This window comes from Pseudorasbora parva, chromosome 6 (genome assembly GCF_024679245.1).
Source record: "Pseudorasbora parva isolate DD20220531a chromosome 6, ASM2467924v1, whole genome shotgun sequence".
In the NCBI taxonomy this organism is placed as follows: domain Eukaryota; kingdom Metazoa; phylum Chordata; class Actinopteri; order Cypriniformes; family Gobionidae; genus Pseudorasbora; species Pseudorasbora parva.
In genome coordinates, this window is record NC_090177.1 from 12,465,940 (window position 1) to 12,484,332 (window position 18,393).

General features: G+C 41.4%; 1 protein-coding gene across 2 annotated transcripts in view; it reads right to left on the bottom strand.

Moving 5' to 3' along the window:
- Positions 1 to 18,393, bottom strand: part of bcas1 (brain enriched myelin associated protein 1) — a 137,485-nt gene that overhangs the window by 40,421 nt on the left and 78,671 nt on the right. For both annotated transcript variants that reach the window (XM_067445647.1, XM_067445646.1), the window contains exon 4: positions 1,500 to 1,561. The gene's annotated coding sequence lies outside the window, so the exon portion shown is untranslated. The remainder of the gene's footprint in view (positions 1 to 1,499; positions 1,562 to 18,393) is intronic.

Below are 18,393 nucleotides of genomic sequence, written 5' to 3' on the forward strand. Positions count from 1 at the left end.
CCTCAAGTCATCATATAGGTGTATATGACATTCTTCTTTCAGACAAATACAATTAGATTTATATTTTAAAAAATCCAGACTAACGTTAATCCAAACAGTAACTTAGTTGTAGCTGTTTTTGAAGTCCATAAAAAATGCAGCTGTCCGTCAAATAACGTGCTCCACACAGCTCCAATAGATTAATAGAGGCCTTCTGATTCGAATCGATGAGTTTGTGTAAAAAAAAAAATCCACATTTAAAACTTTATAAAGTAAACCAGAGATGTAAAATCTATGATTCAGAAGTACAGTGTCCACACCGGTGCGGTGAATGAATGACGCACAAACTCCTCAAAACATTAGATTCATCCGTGCTGAGGAGCCTCCGATGCACAACTCGATAACTCCGCAATTGCAGGTTTCAAACAGAGATGGCGACACTTACAGGCAAAACGTACAGACTGCAGCTTTAAATAATAGCAGCCTTTGCCAAATTGCATTAGGTTTAATTACGATTTATTGCGAGCCCTAATTCTGACCGCATAAGATGCCTTGTTGTCAATATTTGACATCTGCCCCTTTAAATGTTTGAGGTTTTTAAAGGAGGATGGATTATAATTGGCTGTCATATATAAACCAGGATATCTTGGTGTTCCTGGCTCAGTTTATCCGCTAATATACAGTTATCTTTCATTATCGTTAACGTTCTTGGTGTGAGTGTGCCTTCAGAGTTTACTCGACAGCGGTGTACTACATTTTGCATACAGATGAGAAGATCACCAAGATATCCCGGCTTTATCCCTTATCCTAGTTTTGTGCAATAGGCCCCTGAGAGAATCATTCTTAAAGTGATTCCAACTATATCAATCCCCTGGCTGTTATCATTATTGTGGACTCTGCTTTTTTATTATTCTTTTATATAACTTTATTGTTATAGCCCTTGGTTTATTATGCCTATTTTCATTTTTCCTGAGATAGTTGATCAAATGACATAGCTGAGAATTCTACTGTTTAAAAATCAGTTATTTTAAAAAATATTTATGTATTATAGTATTTATTGATATTTTGAATTTAATTGAGTTTTTATCTAGTTCTATTTTTTATTTTAATTCTAATTTTTATGTCAGTTTTAGAAACATTAATACTTAAACATTTTTTTATTTCAATTAGTTATCAAAGCATAATTACTGTTATGTCTTTCAGTTTTCATATAATATTTTTTCTTTTATTTCGGCCTCATATCAATTTAAAAATCATTTTGAAAAGTTGAATACTTTTAATTTCGTTGCTAGCCCCATGGGAAATATAACAGTCCCTAGCGCCACACCCCCAAGTTGTGTGTCCTGGGACGAGGCTTGGTTTTAGCTAACAATAACAACATTGCTATGGATGAGCAGAATATACCAGTAGTGGATAACAGGCTGTGTTAACCATCCAAACCTTCACTCCTTGTGCCCAGCCCTCAGATATCACACTGTGCTTTCAAGCTGGGATTGTGTTTAGGGACATTTTCCTCTTACCTGTGCTGGCTCAATCCTCCTCTGGTGACTCATGTGCACCTCCTGATGTTGCGTTCCAGCTTCTGTGAGAAAGGAAGCAAATGTATTTTGAGAACATCCCCAGCGTGTGATCAATCACAGTTCCTCTGTGTATCAGTCATCCATTGCTATTAGAAATGAGCTAAACTGATTAGAGGGGAAGCACAGAGAACTTTTATCATCTGTCTCTCTCGCTCAGTTCTCTCCCATCTGCAGTGCTCTGAGACAAAGCACTATTTGGTGTGAGGGATAAGACATTAATCTTTTTTTAGTAAGTGTGGTAACTGCTTTATTCCCGTGAGCTGGCCAGCGGCTGTCTGGGCGACTGCTTCCTGCAAATATGTTTTCTGCTCACTTATGGTCCTATACTGTGGGGCACAATGGTTTCATCTAGAAGTTTCATCTTCACGTATTAGTGTATTACAAATGCTGAGTGTGTTTAGTTCCTCGATAAAGAACATGCTTTCTTTACTCTAGTAGTCAACAATGAGAGCAGTAAGAAATTGGCTTAAAACAAAGAAATGACATTAAAGAAAACCTGAAAACTAAAATTTTGTTAAAAGGGGAATTATGAAATCCACTGCAGCTTCAATATACCTGTATATACACTCACCTAAAGGATTATTAGGAACACCGTACTAATACTGTTTGACTCACTTTCGCCTTCAGAACTGCCTTAATTCTACGTGGCATTGATTCAACAAGGTGCTGAAAGCATTCTTTAGAAATGTTGGCCCATATTGATAGGTTAGCATTTTGCAGTTGATGGAGATTTGTGGGATGTACATCCAGAGCATGAAGCTCCCGTTCCACCACCACATCCCAAAGATGCTCTATTGGGTTGAGATCTGGTGACTGTGGGGGCCATTTTAGTACAGTGAGCTCATTCTCATGTTCAAGAAACCAATTTGAAATGATTTGAGCTTTGTGACATGGTGCATTATCCTGCTGGAAGTAGCCATCAGAGGATGGGTACATGGTGGTCATAAAGAGATGGACATGGTCAGAAACAATGCTCAGGTAGGCCGTGGCATTTAAACGATGCCCATTTGGCACTAAGGGGCCTAAAGTGTGCCAAGAAAACATCCCCCACACCATTACACCACCACCACCAGCCTGCACAGTGGTAACAAGGCATGATGGATCCATGTTCTCATTCTGTTTACGCCAAATTCTGACTCTACCATCTGAATGTCTCAAAAGAAATCGAGACTCATCAGACCAGACAACATTTTACCAGTCTTCAACTGTCCAATTTTGGTGAGCTTGTGCAAATTGTAGCCTCTTTTTCCTATTTGTAGTGGAGATGAGTGGTACCCGGTGGGGTTTTCTTCTGTTGTAACCCATCCGCCTCAAGGTTGTGCGTGTTGTGGCTTCACAAATGCTTTGCTGCATACCCCGGTTGTAACGAGTGGTTATTTCAGTCAAAGTTGCTCTTCTATCAGCTTGAATCAGTCGCCCCATTCTCCTCTGACCTCTAGCATCAACAAGGCATTTTCGCCCACAGGACTGCCACATACTGGATGTTTTTCCCTTTTCACATCATTCTTTGTAAACTCTAGAAATGGTTGTGTGAAAATCCCAGTAACTGAGCAGATTGTGAAATACTCAGACCAGCCCGTCTGGCACAAACAAGCATGCCACGCTCAAAATTGCTTAAAGAGATACTTCACTGCCCTTTCATATTAACTTCTTAATCCGCACCGGATCGTGGGCGGGGCGTCTGACGCAAGTGGGCGTGTCTCTACTTATAATTACTTTTGTTTTATACAAACTGTTCAATCAACTATCACAAACTATGCATCATTTGAAAGCTAAAACACTCAAGATTCATGTTCTGAACTCGTTTTTGCAATAAATACACCAGAGAGGAAAGGGTTAAATTAAATGCTAAAGCAGTGGCTATTTAAACATTAGCATAATGAACGCGGTACTCATCTTTCATCTCCTGACGTTCAGATCAGATCGGACGAATCCACAAAACAACAGCATACATGTCTGTGTAAGAGTCCACTCTTCAAAATGCATCCCACTTTTAATCCAAAACAACGAAAAAATAAGGGGAAAAAACTAAAAATCCTCCGTTGTTTGCATAAGCGTTTTGTGTTAAGAGTAATCAATCATGTCCATTTTCAATGAAATAGCGATTGTAAGCCTTATTTTGACAATCTCCCCTGTACTGTGGACTGTTCCGGTTATATTAAACCCTCCCAGGTCTCTCTCCTTCAATCAAAAGCTGACTAGGACACATAAATAGAAAGGGAGCGCGTCACTGGGTGATACATCTGTCAGTCAAACTCGCCGGTCCTTTGTTGGATAAGCCAGTCAATGCCTAGTCAATGCCTAGCCAATGCATAGCCAGCATAGATTTGATTGATGGATGTAGTAACGAATCAAAAGACAATATTTTGCGTAGTTTCTGTAAGAGATGTCGTAAGAAGCATTGGTGAATACCTCATGCTTACTTATCTGTTACTTACCGTCGTCTCCACAGTTTTCATTCATCGTATCCAGCGCTTGCCAGTGTAAGCACACATACTTACACACAACGCGCAGACTAAATAAGAGACTGTTTTTATCAACTAAATGAGTTTTTTTTACACTTGTAAATTCTGTAAATAGTTGTTTTAGTTATCAGGGACTGCAAATGCATTATAATTAGCAGTTTATTGCAGATTTATTTGAATAAAAACTACTCTTTACTATTACACAAATGTTCTAATATAATTGGACTTTATTGAAAGGACGCCCAGTCTTTTTTGACATAAAAGCTTACAGAAGCTACATTTTTGAGAGAATCGTCCTCAAATTTTAATCAAAGCATGATCAGACATTCAGTTTTATATTTAGGTTATTTTCAGGGCATAAAAATTAAAATCTAATATTTTTTTCCATAAGGGAATAATAAAAAAATAAAAACGTGAGTCACTTACATGCATATTTCCCCTTGTTTTAATCTGTCCCTATACTATTTGAGTTATTATGATTTTTAGGTAACATAATTTAAAGTGTCTAGTTTAAAATAAGACCACATTTATGGATATAGACCATAGGGTTTAAGAGCTGCAGACATTTTTATTTGGGGTATGTCATTTTTTTATTTATTTCTCAGCACAGGGCGAGGGTTAAGAGGTTAAACTATGTTATGCCCTTAACTAAAACGAGTTGATTCATACCTCTCTCATCTGAGTGCGTGCACTTAATCGCTCTGACGCACGGTGACGATCTGATAGCATTTAGCTTAGCCCACTAAGCCCAGTTCATTCACTATGGTACCAAACAGAGATCAAGTTAGAAGCGACCAAACACCTTCACGTTTTCCCTATTTATATACAGTGACACGAATAGTTGAACGATCAAGTATGGTGACATAAAATAAAACGTGGCGCTTTATTAATATGTCTTAGAGATAAGAGATGGGTGGTCTTATTGTTCTGGGCAAGCTGGCGCCTGCTCCAGACCTGGAAGGTCACTACGGGCCTAATTCCGGTGTAAAAGCGTCAACAAGTGACACGTCTATGGAGACGTGCATCAGATTAACTGACATGTGTGGAAATATACCATGACTGTGCATTTTCTCTGAGTCAATCAGAACCATCCAAATTGCAGTAATGACATGGATAGACCTTGAAAACAGTATATCTGTTGGGACAATTGTATGTACGATAGGGCGGGGCAACGAGACGGTGAGAGCGGGAGAGTAGCCTAAGAACTCCTTGTGAACTTTCTGCTTCTGAGATGCTGGCTTCTGCTGTTAAAACTTCAAATTATTCTTAAGTACATTTTTTGGCCTTTTAGTCTTCATTTTTCACTACTGGTCTTGGGTCATAAACTGTTATCCCCTAACACTGTCATCATTTATTTACCATCATGGCATTTCAAACATATATACATCTCTTATATACAAACGCAGATTGCATTTACACCTTGCATATCCCACACTGCTATAAATCATTTTCTTACTCTGTGGTATTTTTGTCTTATTTTACAATACAAATTTATAAACAGTCTACATTCACTTGAGATGCTTAATGATAAGATACAACCCATTCTCACTCCCAAGGCGTCAAAAACCGAAGCATGATCAAGTGCCTTCTGCGTCACAATAAAGACGCTAAAGGTACCCCAAGGCGTCATGTTTCGACGCGCTGGGTGTTCCATTCATTTCAGTGAGAAACCTTTGGCGTCATACACAGACGCACTGGGTATTAGTAATGTTATCGTCATGGTGAAATTGTATTAGTTTATAAATTTGCCATTATGACATGTTGGAGTGTGTTTTTCAATTTAATCAGCAAGCATAATTTTATTTACATTTATTTACGCTATTTAGACATGTTTAACATGTAACCCAACCCCATCCCATCCCTAAACCTACCCATTTGTCTGAACGTGATATAAAACACAGGATATAACATACGACTGCATCCACGAGTTATTCAAAAAAGTTAAATAATCCAAGTTTTCCGAGGCCAAACGATTGATTTGCATGAAGAAAATCTCCAAAAGCGATCAGCATCTCCATCCACAGAAGATCATCAACAAACACAATCAAATTTCAAATATTGGCGCCGGTTACGTGAGATTTCATAGTAAAATTGCATTGGCTCTCGTATGTCTTGTGACCAATTGCGTCATTACGTCAGGATTGATTGTAAAATGTCATTGGCTCTCGTGTGTCTTGTGACCGATTGCGTCATGCTCAGGAGTCTTTTGAATTATTTGAATGAGATATGAATGAGTTCGTTCACGGGGCAGCGGGATCATCATTTCAGCGATTAAAACATCAAGATCAACTCTGTTCTTCACATGAAGATATCGTATGACTTCAGAAGACTTGGAATGCAACATGAGTTAATGCTTTTATACTGTTTTCGTCAGTTTTTGCAATAAATACTTGTGACTGTACATTTATTTGCCTGTTATGTGTTTTATATTGTTTAGATATGGGTAGGTTTAGGGTAGGAGTGGAGTTAGTTGCTCAAAAATATAAAAGTAGCCTTTAAATATTAATAAAATCATGTCTGCTTTTATAAATGCAAATAATTAAATGCGTCTGTTTATGACGCCAAAGGTTTCTCATTGAAATGAATGGAGCACCCAGCGCGTCGCAAAATGACGCCCAGGGGCACCTTTAGCGTCTTAATTGTGACGCGGAAGGCACTTGACCATGCTTCGGATTTTGACGCCTTGGGGGTGAGAACGGGTTGCAAGATATTAAGTCTAGTTTATTGGGGGTGAGGAAATTAAAATTAATTAAGTTTTGCTGAACACAAGAAATATTATCTGCCTGTAATGGCTTAAATGGGGTAAGAAACACAAACTTGTTTAAAAAAAAAAATCTCACCCCATTGGCAGAAACATATTAACATTTGTGCAAAATTAAAAATATTCCAGATTATACACACGTATTTTCCACACAGAATCTGTTTTTGTAAATCATTCAAACCTATGTATTTACATTTTCTTTTACATTTTTAAAATAAGACTAGTTCCTTTAGTTTTGTTTAAATGAATAATTAAATGAATTCTGCCAATTTTCTCCCAGAAAATTCATCTCTTCATCTCCCTGTTTCAGTGATCCGATCACAATGCATTTATACTTGGCTTTGAATGTGGCAAAGTGTTTTCGACTGTAATCAGATCACCATAAACACGTTCATGTATAAAAAGTGGCCTAAATTGTCTCTGTTTTTTTTTGTTTTGAACTTTTTTACTTTGCTCTGAAATTAATTATACTTTGTTCTGTCCAGTGGAAAGCAGTGTTACATACTTCCTCCAATAAACAATCCTGTAGTCAGCTGTAGACCAATAGATGACCACTGTGAGAAGGTTGACTGGTTTGTAACCCCAATATCCCTGAGCATCTGATGGTCGGCTGTAACATCTGCTATCTCATTTGCCATTCTAATTCAAATCTCATGTGGCCGAAATAGGGAAAGAGCGCACTAATAGACACAAATTGCAGCATACTTTCTCAAGAGTTGTTTCCAGAAATGATTCTGGTCACATCTCACAGAGGACATTGCTTATGGACACTTGCTGGTAAAGAGTTAAATTTACCTTTAGAGCGCTACAGTTTGGAAGTATGTGAAACAGTGAAATAGACTTTTAAAGATAAATTATAAACCTTTAAAGATGCAGTATGTAATATGTATGAGGATCTATTGACATAAATGCAATATAATATTCATAACTATGTTTTCAGTGGTGTATAAAGACCTTACATAATGAACCGTTATGTTTTTGTTTTTTTTGCCTTAAAATGAACCATTTCTATCTTCATACACCACAGGTCCCCTTACAGTGAAATCAGCATAATTCTACAGTAGCCCTAAATGGACAAACTGCTCTACAGAGTGCTAGCTACTCTCTGCTGTCTCAGACTACGACATCTTTGTCATGTTTTGCTCACCGTAGCTTATCTGTGTATAGGGAGGGATAAGCAATGAACCTTTAAAGACAGACCAACTATGAGCTAAAACGTTGTTAATCTATGGTATTTGCTTCTGTTGAAGCCGGTATCACAATAAACAATCGTTTAACTGTGGAATTTGTGATGAAAAACTACATTACTGCATAAAGAATTCACAATCAGAGAGTCAAGACAAGCAAAATGCGCCACAAGAGCTCCCACTGTGATTGAGATGGCCAATCAAATCAAAGTAGGCGGGGTTTACTGTTCACAGAAGCAAAATGTGAATTCCAGCGCAAAGCGCAAGTTTAATGTTGAAAGAGAGTGAGGTAAGAAGCGACACATTTATTACAATACAACTGATTTGCGATATAGATGTTATACGACTAACAGTAACATCCAGGGATGCAAACTACTCAACTTTTCCCCACAATTATGGTCGTTTTGAATGGAAAATCTGCATTTATGTGATTCATGGAATTCCAGAGTGTGAAGAGACAAGAAACATTTTACGTTTTCAACATATGTGCATAATTGTAGTGCAAATTAATGCAAATATTATTTGCAAATATTCAAAATTATTATTAGAATTAGACCTAGAGTTTCCTTTCCTGGTAGTTGCGTAGCAGCCAATGAAGGGGCAGAAACCTCTCAGATTTCATAAATGCCTTATATAATATCAAAAATATCTTCATTTTGTAGTTCGAAGATGAATGAATGTCTTTTTGGAAGGACATGAGGATGAATAATTAATGACAGAGTTTTCATTTTTGGGTGAACTATCACTTTAAAAAAAATCACTTGTTGTCTTCCATATGAAAGTTTAGAATGACATGAGAGTGAGTAAATAATGTCAGAAGTTTCATTTTTTTAGACAAAATATTCCTGTAATGCCTAATTTATTGAATCATGAAATGGTGCCGTATAATTTAGTGCATATTTGAAACTTTGCTCCCTCTACTTTTGCATGGCCGACAGACTTTAATGGAAAAACAAATGACTTGCACGGAGAGAAAAGTCTGCATCTCCCTAAACTCTCCACCGGTAATACATTTTCAACTTGATTAGAGGTAAAAGCTTGGAAGTTCTTTCATTTCTGTTGATTTAGTTGATATCGGAATGAAATGGAAAGCCATTTCTTCTTGCAATAGAAAGGTTTCATTTCAAAAAGTCTGCTCTGTCTCTTATTAATACCTAATTATTAGGGATTACATTTGTCCTCTAAAATGAAATTCTGTGCAAACTATGTCAGTCTGAGGAAGTCATGGCATATGCATCATCAAGTGCTCATCTTAAACCTCTGATGTACCACTAGTGCTACAAAAGATCTTTATATTACAGAACTATTAGATTTGTGGCCGTTGTTCAAGGAATGCAAAGTACAGGTTGCTTCTATTTGAATTAAGATGTCCCAGGGCTTTAAAAGCATGCTGTGCCATTTAAAAACAGAGCCAGCGGAAGTAAAGCAAACATATGAATAGGCACTCAGGTTTGACCCGGCCTCTGTTTGTTAGTCTCCATGCGTCGAACCTCTTATAGACCTGGCTGACAATAGTTGTGGGTGGTAATGTAAGATTCTGAGAGCTGTTGTCAACATCGGCAAAGTGTATCCTAAAAAAGGCTGCCTCGATCTCACGCAGGCCTCCCATTGAATGTGTTTAAAAGTGAGAAGGTAGTCAGAGCCAAGCTTCATTTCTCATTTAACAGTGAAAGCCTTTCGTTAAACTCAGTTTGAACCTAATATTCCAGGCTTAATTCCCTTCAGTAAAACGTGTTCATAATTCATTTCGGAGATGCGTTTCCTTTGGTTTCTTTTAAAGAGTTGCTCAAAGTTTGCAGTGATTATTCATTTTCAGTGCATAATACCTGTTCTGGGTCATTAGGGATTTTAAGAAAATTATTTGGAAACAATTTCAAGGACGGCATACATCAGGAGCTTGTAAATTAGCATCACAAAGAAATTCGCTGCCAGTGTTAACATGGTAAGACTTCATTAGCGCGACTGCTAAATAGTTTTTGCAGAACACATTAAGCATAATATGCATTATATACATCAGATATTGTCACATGCCTGTCCTGTCGTGTGTGCACTTGTGGGTTTTGTTATGTTGAGCATGTGCTCGTGTCCCTGTCAGTTCCCTCCCCCTTGTTATCTGATTATTGGTTAATTTGCCCCACCTGTTCTCCCTCATTATCTGCCTTGTTTGTTCCCTTTATAATCTCCTTGTGTTTGTCAGTCTGTGTTGGATCCTTGTGTAATGTCTGCGTCTCCCGTTCCCCCAGTGACTTCTGTTGGTATGTTTTGAGTTTTAGTTTATGTTCTATTATGTGTTTTGCCCCCTCGTGGGTGTTTGTTTTGTATTTATGTTTTATTTGTTATAAATATAAATCCTTTTCTGCACTTGAGTCCTCGCACCATTTCCTTTGTCTGTAACGTGACAGAAGGATCCAACCATACAATGAGGACTCCGCAGAGAAGTTCTCCCTCGGTGCCAGTCCCGGGGGTCCCGAGTCCGGGAATCCCGAGTCCAGACATGGCCTGGAGGGCTGTTATGGGAGGCTTTGTGGTGGCAGTCCTGCATGCTTGGGAGAAGCACAGGGTGTCATCCACAACTCCGGTGGTCCCAGTTCCGGTGGATCGTGTTCCGGTGGTCCCAGTTCCGGTGGTCCCTGTGCCGGTGGATCGTGTTCCGGTGGATCGTGTTCCGGTGGTCCCTGTGCCGGTGGATCGTGTTCCGGTGGTCCCAGTGCCGGTGGATCGTGTTCCGGTGGTCCCTGTGCCGGTGGATCGTGTTCCGGTGGTCCCTGTGCCGGTGGATCGTGTTCCGGTGGTCCCTGTGCCGGTGGATCGTGCTCCGGTGGTCCCTGTGCCGGTGGATCGTGCTCCGGTGGTCCCTGTGCCGGTGGATCGTGTTCCGGTGGTCCCTGTGCCGGTGGATCGTGTTCCGGTGGTCCCTGTGCCGGTGGATCGTTTTCCGGTGGTCCCTGTGCTGGTGGACTCCGTTCCGGTGGTCCCGAGTCCGGAAACGGCCTGGAGGGCTGTGATGGGATGCTTTGTGGTGGCAGTCCTGCATGCGTGGAAGGAGCACAGGGCTTTATCCGAAGCCCCGGAGGCAGTTCCGGTGGTCCCAGTTCCGGCGGATCGTGTTCCGGTGGTCCCTGTGCCGGTGAATTGTGTTCCGGTGGTCCCTGTGCTGGTGGATCGTGTTCCGGTGGTCCCAGTTCCGGCAGATCATGTTCCGGTGGTCCCAATGCCAGCAGATTGTATTCCGGTGGTCCCAGTGCTGGTGGATACTGCTGGACTGGAGAAGTTTCCCCAACGCCCTGCCTGCGCCGCTGAGGCGTCCTGCTCTCCGTGCGCCGCTGAGGCGTCCTGCTCTCCGTGCGCCGCTGAGGCGTCCTGCTCTCCGTGCGCCGCTGAGGCGTCCTGCTCTCCGTGCGCCGCTGAGGCGTCCTGCTCTCCGTGCGCCGCTGAGGCGTCCTGCTCTCCGTGCGCCGCTGAGGCGTCCAGCTCTCCGTGCGCCCCTGAGGCGTCCTGCTCTCCGTGCGCCGCTGAGGCGTCCTGCTCTCCGTGCGCCGCTGAGGCGTCCTGCTCTCCGTGCGCCGCTGAGGCGTCCTGCTCTCCGTGCGCCGCTGAGGCGTCCTGCTCTCCGTGCGCCGCTGAGGCGTCCTGCTCTCCGTGCGCCGCTGAGGCGTCCTGCTCTCCGTGCGCCGCTGAGGCGTCCTGCTCTCCGTGCGCCGCTGAGGCGTCCTGCTCTCCGTGCGCCGCTGAGGCGTCCTGCTCTCCGTGCGCCGCTGAGGCGTCCTGCTCTCCGTGCGCCGCTGAGGCGTCCTGCTCTCCGTGCGCCGCTGAGGCGTCCTGCTCTCCGTGCGACTCTGAGGCGTCCTGCTCTCACCGCGCCGCTGAGGCGTCCTGCTCTCACTGCGCCTCCCTGGCGCTCCCTGCACTGACCGCACCACCCAGGAGTCCTGCTCTCACCGCGCCTCCCTGGCGCCCTGCTCTACCCATGCCGCCCTGGCCGCCTGAACTCTGCGGGCCGCCCCGGCCACCTGAACTCGGTGGGCCTCCCGACTTCGGCGGGCCGCCCTGGTCATTCGAACTTTGTGTGCCACCATGGCCTCCTGAACTTTTTGTTTTCCTCGTTCCTCCCTTGTTTACCCCTCCCTTGTCTGTACCTTCTTTGTCTGTCCCTCCCGTGCCCCCCTGGTCTGTCCCTCCCGTGCCCCCCTGGTCTGTCCCTCCCGTGCCCCCCTGGTCTGTTCCTCCCGTGCCCCCCTGGTCTGTTCCTCCCGTGCCCCCCTGGTCTGTCCCTCCCGTGCCCCCCTGGTCTGTTCCTCCCGTGCCCCCCTGGTCTGTTCCTCCCGTGCCCCCCTGGTCTGTTCCTCCCGTCCCTCCCTGGTCTGTCCCTCCCGTCCCTCCCTGGTCTGTCCCTCCCGTCCCTCCCTGGTCTGTCCCTCCCGTCCCTCCCTGGTCTGTCCCTCCCGTCCCGCCCGGGTCTGTCCCTCCCGTCCCTAGTGGAGCGTCTGGTAGCCGCTCCTTAAGGAGGGGGTAATGTCACATGCCTGTCCTGTCGTGTGTGCACTTGTGGGTTTTGTTATGTTGAGCATGTGCTCGTGTCCCTGTCAGTTCCCTCCCCCTTGTTATCTGATTATTGGTTAATTTGCCCCACCTGTTCTCCCTCATTATCTGCCTTGTTTGTTCCCTTTATAATCTCCTTGTGTTTGTCAGTCTGTGTTGGATCCTTGTGTAATGTCTGCGTCTCCCGTTCCCCCAGTGACTTCTGTTGGTATGTTTTGAGTTTTAGTTTATGTTCTATTATGTGTTTTGCCCCCTCGTGGGTGTTTGTTTTGTATTTATGTTTTATTTGTTATAAATATATATCCTTTTCTGCACTTGAGTCCTCGCACCATTTCCTTTGTCTGTAACGTGACAGATATACATATTCATAATCAGGACTGTGAATGCATCAAGACATAACTAAACAACCAGAAAAAGACCTATTTTGAGTAACTGCGCTTCATTATGATATTTAAAGACTCTTTTTTAGGGCTGTTAATTCAATGTTTTATTTCTATACGATAGTGCGCCTAAACATGGCATTAACTTTTATTTAGAAATATATGCATTTTGAAATGACAGATTTCTTTCTTCTTGTAAAACTCTTTGGGGAGGTATTTTTGTATTATTTTGGGGATCTCTGAGGAAGGAATTCTTTGTATTTTACAAAACAAAAACATCTCTGCATTTAGACCGAAATCTTTCTGCTTATCAAAATAGATTTTTTTCCTTTATTTAACCAATTATAATCATTTCAGTGTAAATGTAACTGGACATGGTCATACGCTATAATAAAAATATGCTTCATCTTTGAATACATTTTAAGGATGCATTCAATCATTATAAAAAAATGAATTCTACCTTCACTCTTAAAATCAATGATTCATGACTGACTGTGAATAAAGCATTTCTTCAATGGCTTTTGCAAATGAAATTTTGGCTTTTGTGTGATGCAGTAAGAAGTATAATCAAAGACGACTTCCATATCGGCCAGTGCATCATAAAAAAACAGTTTACTTAAGTGATGCCGACTGCAGTGATGGCATATTTTTGTAGGCCAACTCGGAAGTCAGCATCACCCTGGTTCACTTGACAAAAACAGAATTTTTCCATTGGCTTTTAAATTATTGCAGAGAATTAGATCAGTGTCCAACAAAAGACCATGGGCTGTATTTTAACGAGCGCATTATCTGAAGCAGATGGTGAAGATGCACTTAGCGTGTCCAAATCCACGTTTGCTAGTTTAGCGATGGGAAAAAAACGGTTGATGCGCCAGGTCAGGTGCATATGGTCTAAAAGGGTTTTATCTAGTCTTTTAATGAGTCATGGGTGTGTTTTGGGCATAATGTTTAATAAACCAGTCTCATCTCCCATTCCCTTTAAAATCCAGTTGCGCTTGCACCAAGGCAGATTTGCTATTTTAATGGCAGAATTTGTGAGCAGAAAGACTGAGCGCTTCTCCGGAGAGGAATCCTTTTATTTTTCAATTTTTAAAAATGTTTGTGTGCTGCTGCTGTGTGTGTGTGTGTGTGTGTGTGTGTGTAATCCCTACGTTATGGGGACAAAATGTCCCCACAAAGATGGCAATATCCGAAATCCTTGTCCTTGTGGGGGACATTTTTAGGTCCCCATGAGGAAAACATCTTATAAATCACACAGAATGAGTTTTTTTTTGGAGAAAGTAAAACTGCAGAATGTTTCCTGTGATGGGTAGGTTTAGAGGCAGGGCAGGGCTGTGTAAGGGGATAGAAAATACGGTTTGTACAGTATAAAAACCATTACGTCTATGGAGAGTCCCCACAAAGATAGTGAACAAGATGTGTGTGTGTGTGTGTATTTGTGTGTGTAATAAGCAGAGTGTACGTGTGTTGTGCACCCACCTATAGATGTATATATTACTATAACACAAAAAATACTGCGCTATTGACTTTAGAGCAGGTTTTTGTTGGTCAATGGCGCAGTCATTTTCAGTTTTCATTTTCCTCAAAATAGCAACGCACCAACAATACGCCTGAACACACCTAGTTTTCAGACATGTGCGAACAGATGGGCGCAAGTGCATTTGCTATTTAACTAACGTGGCGCTGGGCGTGAAAATGATAACTGCATTGGGCTGAAACTACCACAAAAAAAAAACACATTGCATTGCGCCGGGTGTATGATTGAGCCCTATGACTACATGTTTTGTTCATAATGATAATCTTCGCCAATGAACATAACTTTTATGAATTTTGAAGCCTAAATACAATACTTTAATTATGACGGGACACAGTTGCTGGTGCCATTTCCGCTTTTCCGGTCATGCTATGAGGTAACGCAGCTGTGTTTATCCTATTAGATACATTTTAGTGTGTTTAAAATGATGTTATGATATTACTCTGTGTGTTCATTCAGTGGCTGCTGTGACACTTGTTCACACTGCTAAGAGTAAAGCCTTTCTGCACAATAAAACCGGAAACTGAGGGTAACGCAGATATGACGCAATTGACAGGCGACTCCCTCAGATGTCCCGGCTCCTTGGTTAAAAATAGCAATTTTCTCACAATTTACAAATAGTTGGAAACATCTGGGATATTGATACTCAGATAAACAAAAAATATATATAACACTGGCCTAGTTGTTTTTGGATATTTTACTGCAAAAATACTACATAGTGCACCGTTAATGATGTCTTTACTTCAGATTTCATTAAAAAGATCATCATGTGTCCTAAAAAAGAAAGAAAGTCTTAAGAGTTTGGAACGGCAGGAGGGTAAGTCGTTTAAGACAGAATTAAATTTTTGGGTGAACTAACCCTTTAAACTTCCAACAGCTCCTCAGCATTTACTAGAAACATTTCTATGAAAGTTTGTGCCTCATAATGCACGTCAAACTGAGTAGCGTATCTCTGAGAAACGTTCTGCTCAAGTCATCCTTGCGATAGAGGTTCAAGTTGAAATACTAGTTCTTCCAATTTTTCATCATCGGACGCATGCTCGGATTGATATGGTAAAATTAACACCATATGGTCTTTACAGTGTGTACAATCGCTGAGCTGAAGTATGGTAATAGGTTAGCTTCCGAAACAAACTGGGCCTTTTGACCAATCAGAACAGAGTAGCTCACGGAAAGGAGGAATTTAGAGAGACTGAATCATCCATCGAGTCGTTTGAGAATCATTGAAAAAATATGGTGATGTGCAATGCTTATTATAAGAAAATGAAAATGTTTTTGACCTTTGATGCATGTAAACATGTTGTACAAAAATAGGAACTTTTAAAATAGCATAATAGGGGGACTTTAATATCCCTCTGTAATCACATTAAGCCACTATTAGCAACTGCCTTTAAGACAAAAACGTGACAATATCTTGAGCCTGTGTTTACCACAGACTTTATTTCAGGCATTTTACAGAGCACATAAAAAAAAAAAAAAAAAAAACATTGACCTCAGGACGATGGAATTGGAAGGGCTAAAAAGCAAACTTGCTTCTGGGTTTTGGCCTGCAAAAATACGTCATCCCTGCAGCACTATTTAAAATGTATTGGTGTACGATGTGCAATTTCAGTATGAGCCTTATAGTCAAGACACTGAAAGAAATTAAAGTCTCTCGGCTACATTAGCCATTTTGGTTGCATCAGAAATAAGTACAGTTAAATGTGGGGTCTTTTTTTACTTTCACTGAAGTAGTAGTTGGACTTTTAATTAACTAAAAGTTTGACACATAACCTATAATTACGAATAATTTCTCAGTACTTGTTACATCGCTACCTTTGCCTCTATTCAGACAAGTTAATTACCTTATGGGCTAAACTGATTTTGAATGCATTTTAGGGTGGGCGTAAGTGCTGTCCTGGTGAGTGTCCACTTCAGCGTGTGCCTGTGTGAGGTGTGCGACTTAATGTCTCCAGAAATAGCGAAAAACATCAGGTTTGTTGTGTTTTAGCGGAGAAGATCCACTCACAAACTTCTGTGAGCATCTGTGAACTCTGATCCACAGAGTGCACTTTCACTTTCCACCATCATTTATTAATATACGCCCTCACCTGAGGTCTCTGCTCGTGAAAATACGACCCCACAGCGGCGTCCCCAGCCGCCAACTCCACTTAAACAACAGTGTGTCCACCTAATGAAAACCTAGGAGATGGTGCCACACACACACGGCTCTCCATCAGGAAGATAGCTGAAAAGGTGACATGTTTGGTCCTTTGTGTAATTTCAGAGTGTCTCCGTAAAACCTCTGAATATCCCTGCGTGTCGTTGTGCAGACATAGGTGGGTGGCTTTTTTTCTTAAGTATGATAGATGTAGTTTGGCATAGAGCTGCCTGACCGTCCGCATTGTGTCCCTGTTCTCCCGGAGGGGAAGAGACCGCCATCGAATAGCAATATAGCACTTCCAGCAAGCTTTTGTTTCCTCTCAATCTACAGTGACTGAATTGTTTAACGCTTTTATTGGCTTCCTACATAGTTCCTCTGAGTGGAGCGCTTACTGAAGACGAATGCATTCAGAAAAGCAGCGTTTCATTGTTCAGCATTGGCTTTACTCAGCATTACTCAACTAAATTAGTTTTCTTGCTTCATATTATTCCCAGTAAAGTCTCTACTGCAGAAATGGATTTCATGGATAGTCTTACAAGGTTTAATAGGCCTGAATACGTTAAACTATATGTTAACTATATGTTTCTGACAGCTGCAAGAGCTGCACGATCGGTGCATCTTGTAGCACAGGGTGAAATCAGTATGTACATTGATGATTTGAGGGAAATATAATATAAATTTAATATAAAATCTTGAAATGGCAGGATTTTGAACAACTTCTTGAGTCGCTGCGGACAGGCGCCGAATACCGCTGCCGGTGTGTGTACACTCATTGAAAACGTGTTTGAATTTTAAAGACGTATTGTGGCGCTGCGCGGTGCCCTTAAAGGGGTCGCACACCGGATGCGAAGCTTAGCGCCGTGCCAAGTCTTTAAAATATTGAGCACCCCCATATTGCCAAAATGGTATGATCCTCGTTTCAACACACCCGCAAAGATTCGACTATGACATCGGTGGTCGAATCGGCCTCTGCATATTGATGCGTCAAATCTTCGACTATTCGGGTCACCCCTAGAGCAGAGTAAATAATGACAGAATTATAATTTTTGAGTGAACTGTCCCTTTAATTTTCAAAAATATACAGTGATTCTTTGTTAAAACTGGGAGATACAATTTTAAAACAGTTTTGCCTATTTATGAGGGAAAAAAAGTGATCCTCGTGGGCATTTGAAGAGCATTTCCAAATTGTTACGAAGGTCAGGCTGGACCGCAAAGGAGGCTTACTGTCTGCCTCAACATGATGTTTGGTGTTTGGTGTGTGTGTGTGTTTCTTCTCAATGACATGCTGTCATTAGTGGTTTACTCAGGCAGAGTTGTTGAACCCACTTTGTGTTAACAGTCACCATTTGAATAATATTTGATGTTTAAATGCAAGAATCTTTTTGATCGCAACACATTTAATTGTTTTGGTAAAATAAAAAGTATAAAATTAAGCAAATGTACAGATGCTGCATCCAGAATTGAATACCTTCCTAGTATGCAAAGAACAGTATGTCAGCTAAGTAGTATGTCCAAATTCATAGTATTTATAAAACAGTAGTCAAAGAATTTAGTCAAAAACAGTAGTCAAAACCCCCGGGTAACCTGCTTTTATATTTCGGATGCAGCAAGAGAATCATTACTAACAATGATCAATCAAGAGATGAGATTAACAAAGCACAACTTTGATATAAGCCAGTATGTATCACTGTCTGACATTTATAAGGCAAGTGGAAAAGTTGAATAGCGCTAAAAAAAAATCTGTAATATTTGAACTCTTTTAACCCTCAAAAGGCCAAAGAGAGTTTTTTCCAAATGAAATGAGATCATGACATGATCCAATATA